Genomic DNA, 9,921 nt, shown 5'->3' on the forward strand with positions numbered 1-9,921 from the left:
TATGGTTAAAGAATGAACAATTTGGGGTGCTTGTTTTTCTCTTTCCTCTGAGACATTCTGTCATTTTCATTTTTGTAACTGCTTATTTCTATGAAATAGGGGAGTTACGTAAGCCAATCTCACTGCCTTAGACAAAAGAAGCCACCAGAACCCTGTAGGTGCCCTGGCCTGCAGAACCTCAAGGCTTTGTCAGGTGCTGCACACAGAAAATAGTAAGAGGTTTTCCTCCTTCACACCTGGAAATGGACCCGATTCGGTTTCTCAGCCTGTCAGGCTCGCGATCAAACACTCTTCCACTGCTCCTCCCTGCCCGTGTGTTTCCTGTCTGCCCCACTCACTCTCTCAGGAAATCCTGACCTCAGTCGTGGTGGGAGGGCACACTACTGTTCACATGGGCAGCTTGTTTACAACCAGAAAGCTGCCCTGGTGCTGATGCCCGCTCGAGGAGTTCTAGCACACAAGCGGGGATTATTACCTGGAGTTTCAGTGCACTTTAGGACTGGAAAAAGAAGCAAGCATACTTCTCATCAGGCTGCCGCCACAGAGGGATCTGTTTGGGGCTCCTAAGAAAAGGCTCTGTTCGATATTGGCCACTTTACCTCACACCATGCTCAGGGGCCTCCTCAGCAGAACTAGTTGGCAGAGCTCCACACTCAGGGACCTCTTTCAGGGTTTCCTAACCCTGACATGGACTGTAAATATTTCCTTCATCCCTGCCGTGTTGTGTTATTTAATTTTCCCTGGAATTATTTGCAAAATTTGCTCAATATTTATAATAAAGATTATATGTCAGATATCAACATGTTGTCTCATGAATGACATTCCTTCAGATAACGTAATCTTTACAGGCACAAGAAAAGAAAATGTTCCTTGGGAAGTCAGAATAAGCCCATTTCTACGACTACAGAACTTCGATCTAGGGACCAGAGAGTCAGCTAAACTCATTTGCACAGGGCAGGCACTATGCTGCCGCCTGAAGCGCTGGCATCCCATATGGGCGACGGTTTGTGATCTGGCTGGTCCACTTGCAATCCCACTGCATGCTACTGCACCTAGGAAAGCAGCAGCAGATGGCCCAAGTACTTGGGCCCCTGGACCCATGTGGGGACCCTGGCTCCTGGCTACAACCTGGCCCAGCCCTGGTTGGTGTCACTATGTGAGAAGTGAACCAGCAGATATCAGAGATCTCTCACACACTTTCTCTGTCCCTCCATTCCTCCTCCGTCTCTTCCTGTTCTCCCTCCTGTAACTTTCAAATAATAAAGTACAAGACATCCTGTCTTGTCCTTGTTATCAGTTCTCTCTGCTCTTTCTGAAGGCCAGATCTCATCTGCAGTTATTAAGTCACCTGTATGTGCTCTGCTGATGAGGGTGACAGACTGAAGCAGACCCCAAACTAGCTGGTGCACACAAGAGTTAGACCTGCGATCACCCCAGGCACGGTGTCTTGCAGGAGTCCCCAGCTAGACCGCTGGATTCAAACTCTGGCCAAGGGGAAAATCACAGGCAGTGTAGTCCAGTCTCGGAGTGCATGTCTCAATACTGGGCCGCCAGCTGCTGAGGCCTGTAGGTGGACAACATGCCCAGATGCACATGGGAAACATAACGGCCAGCTCAACTAAGCCTGCAGAATATGCCGGATACCTCTTCAGAGGGTAGAAAGCAGAACAGGCTGGAGACTCTCCTGACCAAGCTTCACAGCAAGTGTCTGAATGTGGGGCTCCACTACGGTGGACGTTGTGAACCAACAGACCTTGGAAAGATTTTCTCAATCCTGGTGCAACAAAGATAACCATGTCTCAGAACTATCAAAACCACTCATGTGACACCCTCAGAACACTCCTCCCCACATTGGAGTCTCTAAGATGACATCAAGAGACCGTCCCCCAACCCTGAGTACTGATGTAGTTTGGCAGCAAGGAGCAGCCTCCTCCTCTCACCGTTGCAGAATCAGGGATAAAACAACCTGGAAGCATTTGTCCCACCTTCCTTACTCCATACGTTGACCCTGTCCACCCTAATCAGTGGCCCACATGGGCAGACGCCCTTCCCAACTATGTAAACACCAAAAATAATATAAAATACTAAAATTTAAAGTATTGACACCATGTGAAAAAAACATCCACTAAGATTCAACCTGCGATTTGATTAATTTCCACACATCCAGGGTACATGTGCTAACTTCCCTGTTCCTTCTCTACTATTTCTGTCCTTCACACGATAGAGCACAGGAAGCAGCTCACACCCGTATCCATCTCTTGGCCAACTTCAAAGGTATTTTCTTTGTCCTCACATTTCTCTTCCACATCTAAGACAACAGACAACGCTTTCCCTCTAGAGTGTTCTCCTTGGGTTCCCCACACAGCAGTTAGTCTCAGGCCCTGCTTGTCTTCCTCCACCCCCACCCTCTGTCCTCACACGCTTCTCCACACAATTCACCAGGAGCTTGAGCCCCTTCCACTTCCCAGGACTCTTGTCTCTTACATCCAAATGCTTTCTGAAATTGCTCCTCATTTAGACTGCTCTCCTCCATGACTCACACATTTCTCTCCATGAAACCTCAAACGTTCCCCGGTTTCTGCTCTTTTGCTTCCCAGATCCAATACCTCATCAAAGGTTCTTTTTTTTTTTTAACCTTTCTCTGTTGTTTCCGTTTCTCCAATCCCATAAACCCTCAACAACTGCTGCCAGCATCACTTAGCTTCTCATCTCCAGTCTCTGCTGAGGCCTTCCTGGCACACTGCATCTTCCCAAGAACTCCACTTTCCTCCTCCTCAGGAGTCTACGGTGGCCTATCACATAGGGCAGATTTCATGATCATTCCTGCTTTTTTTTTTAACCATCACTTGCTGATAATTCTTCCACTGTAATTAGATATGGCTCTGCACTCATCCCTGCCCCTCTACCCTACAGATACTTACAGTTCTTGGTCCTGACAGTATACCTAAAAATGAATATCATCATGGCCAGCACAGTGGCATAGTGAGTTAAAACTCCATATGTGGCCGGTTCAAGTTCCAGCAGCTCCATTTCCAATCCAGCTTTGATTACAGCCTAGAAAATGCAGCAAAGGCTGCTCCAAGTCCTTGGGTCACTGAGCCAACACTGGAGACAAGGAGGCTCCTGGCTTCAACCTGGCCCAACTGTAGCCATTATGGCCATTTGGGGAGTGAATCAGCAGATGGAAGAATTGTCTGTATCTCTGCCTTTCCAATGAGAATAAACAAATCTGTATAAAAATAGACATTTCAAAAAACCAAATACTAGTCAGACACACTTCTGTCTATTATCTGCACTTTGGAAGTATTTACACCCTTGCTGACAAACAACTTTTGACCTAATGGAAGACAAGTACTCTAGCATTAATGCTTGAAACTGTAGCTCAGAACACAAACTACGCAAGGCTGAGAATGCTCCATGGTGATAAATTCATGAGCTCACAAAAAGCACAGGAATGAGTGAGATAGGATCCTTGACCCCAGGGAGCACAAAGCCGAAGAGAGAAAATAAGACATGAAAAGTAATAATACAAAACAGGGATATGGGCTTCAAGAAAACCCCAGATAAATCTACTGGAAAATGTGACTACATTGGAAACACTGGGACATTCATTAAAGGAGCAATTGATGCCCAAGCCTACTCTGAAGTGAAAGACCTAAAGCGAGACCCAGGCATTGGTAAACCTTCCATGTGCTTCTGGCACGTGGCCAGCACAGAGAGGTCCTACTACTCCAGTCAGAACTGGAGCCTCGGGCACTGGCATTTTGCTAGGGATATCAGAACTACCTGGGAGCCTATTTCAACGTGACAAAAACCTATGCAAGACCCCTGAAGAAGCAGATGCAGCAAGTCTGTGCTAAGACTTGGGCTGGTGTACTCAGAAAAACTCCCAAGTGAATCTCATGCAGGTTCCATGATCAGAAAGTGAGCTGACACACAGATGAAAAGATGAAAAGGAGTTGCAAGCACATCATTCTACACAATCAGCACAGATCAATAACCTAATTCAAGACACTGTGGTGTACTTGAGAGGAAACTATGGGTGAAACCCTGAATTCTGAGACTGATAATACCGAATGTTGTGAAGATAGTGAATAGCAGATACTCTCATATTTGGCTGGGTAAAATACAAATTGACACAACCACCCTGTGAAACAGCCTTGAATGTGTCTTATGTAACTATAAGCAATCTTGGAGTGAGTCAAGATGGCAAAACAGGGTAAGGACACTTTTAAACAGATGGAGAAACATTATCCAGTGTGAAGCAGAGAGGGCACATCCCAGGAAATAGCACAGGACAGAACAACCACAGAGGGATACCTGGGGACTGACAGACACGGCAAAACAGCAGAAACAATGGTGGAGTGCTGCAGGGACCAGTGCCCCAGTGCCATTCAGCAAATGGTGATTTCAATTGCAATTGGAGCCGAACGTCCACCAACAACAACATGGGAAGGGATGTTCACTGGGAGCTCTGGAGATGAACCCAAAGACCTGCCCATTTTGCTGGTCTGTTTGATTTGACCTGGAGCAGAAACAGAGCAGCAGAACCCAGATAGTTTGTGCGGGAACACGATGGATTTCACAGCCCAGTCCACCCCCTGAGAGATGTACTGGGTGCCATTTTGTTTAAGAAAGCAAAGGCTATGACAGTACTGAGCATGCACTGAGCTGGGAGTGAACTCATTTCTGGCTCAATGAACTGCAACAATGTGGCATCTTATGGGTTTCACCCAAGATAGGTCCAGGATGCCCTCAGACCTGAGAGTCAGCAGATCAAGAACTTCAGTAGTGGAACATCAGGTTCTTTGCTACGGTGTGGCAAAGAACTTAAGAATGCACAACATCTGGACAACAAGATGCTGGACTCTATGCATGGTACATGCTTGCAATGAAAGAAGCATGACTGGATTTGAACTGTAATACTGCAATAAGGTGGAATAATCTACCATGGGGGGAGGGTACGAGGAGGGGTTGGGGGAACCTCAGAGCCTACAGAACGGTGTCATAAAATGAAATGTAATAAAAAATAAAGGAAAAAAGAATGCACAAAAAAGTGAGCTGCACATGCATTGTGCTGGTTCCACAGGAAAATAATACCAACTAAGGCAGTGTATGGATCAAAATAGGTCCATGTAGCCCTCACGCTAACAGCCAACAGGTTTGTACAAGATCACCACCACCAACAACCTAGCTATATAGGACATTTGGTGTCTCCCTAATCCTGTGACCTGCTACAACTGGAAGTGGGAGAAAAGTTGTACAGACAACGGTGTAGCCTCAGCACAGTATCACAGGAGATGGAAAGTGGTGAGCCAGGAGCTGGGGCTACAGGGACCATGGTGGAAAACATAAGAACCCAGACCTGAAACCTGCTGGAGGGAGTGGCACAAATGACTGCAAAGAGCCATGTACCAACTGCAATAAGTAAAATCGAACTGTAGACCTGTAGATGACTAAACATGAGCCAAGGAGAAGAATCTGATAGCCAGAAGTACAATGACCAAGAGCAAAAGAAGAGAAAAAGGCACAATATTAATGAAGACTTCCCTGCAAAGGAGCAAAATCCTTTGCCAACCTCAGAGTTAACTGAGGAAGACATCAAGAAAATGGAGGATACAGAATTCAAAACACCTATTATAAAACTTCATTTTTTTAAAAAAATGGCATTTGCTTTTTTAAAAAATTCATTTTTTTGCAAAGTCAGATATATAAAGAGCAGGAGAGACAGAAAGGAAGATCTTCCATCCGATGATTCACTCACCAAGTGATCACAACAGCCAGAGCTGTGTCAATCCGAAGCCAGGAGCCAGGAGCTCTTCTGGATCTCCCACATGCATGCAGGATCCCAAGACATTGGGCCATCCTTTTCTGCTTTCCCAGGCTACAAACAGAGAGCTGGATAGGAAGCAGGACTTCAAGGAAGAGGTCACACTGGAAATGAATCAAATGAAAGCTGATATATCAGAAATGAAGAATACAGTGGTGCAAACTAAAAGTACAGTGGAGAGTCTACAAAACAGAATGAAGGAGGCAGAAGAAAGAATCTCAACATTACAAGATATTTCCTGTCGCCTGGGTTAGACCAAAACAGCATTCAGGAATTGAAAGACACTATTAAAAAGGCCAAATATAAGAGTTAAGGGAGTCCCAGAAGGTGCAGAAAGAGAAACTGGGTTTATAAAAGTTTTTAAATGAAACAAGGGGAAATTTCCCTCATCTAGAGAAAGAATTGGGAAACATCAACCAGGAGGGGCACAGAACTCCCAACAGGGTTGACCAAAACTGATCTTCATCACAACACATGATCATCAAACTTTCTTCAATCAAACATAAGGAAAAGATCCTTAAATGTGCACGTGAAAAAGATAAATTGACATATAAAGGAATGCCAATTAAACTCACAGGAGACCTCTCACAGGAAACTCTACAGGCAAGAAGAGAACAGAGCAACATATTCCAGATTCTAAAAGAAAAAAATTGTTGACCCAGGATAATGTATCCAGCAAAGCTTTCCTTTGTCTTTGAAAATGAAACAAAATTCTTCCACAGTAAATAAAAGTTACAAGAATATGCCTCGGGCCCGGCGGCGTGGCCTAGCGGCTAAAGTCCTCGCCTTGAAAGCCCCGGGATCCCATATGGGCGCCGGTTCTAATCCCGGCAGCTCCACTTCCCATCCAGCTCCCTGCTTGTGGCCTGGGAAAGCAGTTGAGGACGGCCCAAAGCTTTGGGACACTGCACCCACGTGGGAGACCCGGAAGAGGTTCCAGGTCCTGGCTTCGGATCGGGCGCGTACCGGCCCGTTGCGGCTCACCTGGGGAGTGAAACATCAGATGGAAGATCTTCCTCTCTGTCTCTCCTCCTCTCTGTATATCCGGCTTTCCAATAATAATAAAATCTTTAAAAAAAAAAAAAAGAATATGCCTCTTCCAAACCTGCCCTACAAATCATACTTACAGATGTTCTCTTGGCAGAAAAAGGAATAGTGCCCACCAAAACCAAAGGCAAACGGAAAGAACATCCCAGTGAAATAACAACAGAAGACTAAATCAATGAACAACCATTGCTAAAATGACAGGACCAAATTACCACCTATTCATATTAAGCCTGAATGTAAAAGGCTTAATCTCATCAATGAAATGTCATAGATTAGTAGACTGGATTAAAAAAACAAAGCCCATCTATTTGGTACCTACATGAAACACATTTCACCAACAAATATCAGCAGAAACTGTATCTCATGGATTTTGATTTTTTTTTTTTAGTTTCATCTCTTCAAAGCACTTTCTTAGATTATAGATCTTAGACTCCTAGATCATACAGTAGCATCATTTTCTTCAACAAGCTTCTTTATTTTCCTTTACATTTCTTCAGTGACACATTAGTCATTCAGTAGCATGTTATTTAACTTCATGGTGTTGTTACTATCTTTTATTTTCTTCCTGTTATTGGTTTTGTTTTGTGGCTTTTCATTTAAGGGGATGTATAGCAATTGTGTAATGAAACTATCAATTCCAGATGTGACGATACAATGCAATATGCATCTCTGCTTCCAGATCAAAGATGGACTCCTAATGAAACTGTAACTGTATCTTGACATAGGATGCTGGACTCTCTGCCATTGTCCATGCCCACAGTGATGGACATACGACTGTTTATGAAGAACTATACTGTAGTAACGATATAGAGGAACTCAGTGTGGGAGGGGCAGAATTGAGGAGGGGATTAAGGAAATTCCAGGGCCTATGAAACTGAATCATAGAATGAAATAATAAAAAGAAGTAACGTTAAAAAAAAGTAAAAAGGGAAAAATAAGAATTGAAAATCTTGGGGCTAGACTCGGGCTGCTGGTGGTGGGCTTGCACCTGTTGTGGATCAAAAGGCAGGCCACTGGGATCTGTTACCTGGGACTCATGTGGTGGAGGCTGCAGCTGCTAGACCTGGCTGGCCACAGGCACTCGGAGGTCATGGCGAGCATTGCAGTGAAATACGTGGAGCAAGAGTTGGCCCAGGCCATGGACGAGCAGCTGTTTAACCAGTATCAGTTCAGCATGGATCAACTTATGAAGCTGGCTGGGCTGAGCTGTGCTACAAACATTGCCAAGGCATATCACCCCACACCCATATCCAGGAGACCCCCTAACGTCCTGGTCATCTGTAGCACTAGGAGTAGTGGAGGTGATGGCCTGGTCTGTACTCGGCACCTAAAACTCTTTGGTTAACAGCCAAACTTGTATTACCCCTAAGGCCCAATAAGCCACTCTTCATTGCACTGGTCACCCAATGTCAGAAAAGGTCATTCCTTTCCTTGGACAAATGCCCTCTGAGCCCATGATGATCGATGAGCTCTACCAGCTGGTGGTGGATGCCATCTTCGGCTTCAGCTTCAAGGGGAGGTCCAGGAGCCGTTCTGCAGCATCCTGAGGGTCCTGGCTGGACTCACTGTGCCCATTGCCAGCATCAGCACCCTCAGGATGGGATGTGAAGGAGGGATCCAGCCAGACCTGCTCATCTCCCTAACGGCACCCAAGATGTCTGAGATCCAGTTTACTGGCCACTACCATTATCCAGGGGAAGGGAGGGGCATTTTGTGCACCTGCTCTAGAAAAGAAGTACCAGCTCAACCTGCCACCCTACCCAGACACCGAGAGTGTGTACCATCTGCAGTGATGGAAGGTGGCACCATCTACCCCCACAGTAAAGACTCAGTGCCTCTCCCCAAGGATGGTGATGTCCTGGGACTCATCTGGTGATAAACGGTTTGTGGGTGATGGCAAAAAAAAAAAAAAAAAAGTCCTTGGGACTGGCACAATGGCTCAATCAGATAATCCTCTACCTGCAGGTGCCAGCATTGCGTCTGGGTGTCGGTTTGTGTCCTAGCTGCTCCACTCCCCATCCAGCTGCCTGCTTTTAGACTGCAAAGAGCAGTGGAAAATGGACCCTGAACCCATATGGAAGACCCTGGAGAAGCTCCTGGCGTCAGGCTGTGGATCAGCTCAGCCTGCAGCCATTTGGAAAGTAAGCAAGCAATGGAAGATCTTTCTGTATCTCCTTCTCTCTGTAAATCTACCTTTTCAATAAAAATATACAATTTTTTTAACAATTCAGGAATCTCTTGGGGGAGTGGAGATGAAACAAGAAAGGTAACTAGCTTAGAATCATGATTTGGAAGCCACATTCCCCAAGCTCTTTGTAAGTCCAACCCACTTATCTATTAAATGACACCTCCCTTAGGCATACTTCCCCTCACAGGGAACTTGGGATGGGATCTTGATGCCACACACCTTCCCAAGATCATATGAAGACTGACAACACTGCAACCTCTCTTACAAGGACACACAATGGAAGGCAGAGACAATTCCCTTCCTCCCACCTTTCCCCTCTATACTCACTTCACCACACAACATGGCCATGGTATCTGTGATCGCCTCACCTTTTATATTAACTTTAAAAAAATAATTCAGATTAATGCTTGGGTATTTCATAGTATTAAGGAAGCACTAATTTTTTAGTGGTTAATGATATTTTATTTTAAAAACTTACATTTTACCAGCAAAATAAAAATATTTACAGATCAAAAATTTGATGTCTTGGATTTGCAACAAAATAATCCATGCTTGGAGAGGAGGATACAAAACGAATGGAGTGTATGTGAACAAGATTGGCCTGAAGTTACAGTTGATGAAGCTGGGTGATGAATATATTCATTATGTCATTGGCTCTACTTTGGTAACCCTTTGAAAAGGTCCAAGAAAATAAATTCCTTGCTCTCCTAAAGCACATAACCTAAGCAATCAGATACCCTAACAAATGAAATTGAATGTAGTCAAAACACACAAAGCACCAGGCAAGCTCCAAGTGGGACTCAAGACATCAGCCCCTCCCAAACAGATGTGGATCCATCTCCCAGATCGTTTTTTT

The 9,921-nt window shown here is 45.0% G+C and overlaps 1 pseudogene; it reads left to right on the forward strand.

The window, feature by feature from the left end:
- The first annotated feature begins 7,964 nt into the window (after positions 1-7,964).
- Positions 7,965-8,670, forward strand: LOC101529163 (NAD(P)H-hydrate epimerase-like; annotated as a pseudogene).
- Positions 8,671-9,921: the final 1,251 nt, after the last annotated feature.

The sequence above is a fragment of the Ochotona princeps genome, chromosome 16, assembly GCF_030435755.1.
Source record: "Ochotona princeps isolate mOchPri1 chromosome 16, mOchPri1.hap1, whole genome shotgun sequence".
NCBI classification, from domain to species: Eukaryota; Metazoa; Chordata; class Mammalia; order Lagomorpha; family Ochotonidae; genus Ochotona; species Ochotona princeps.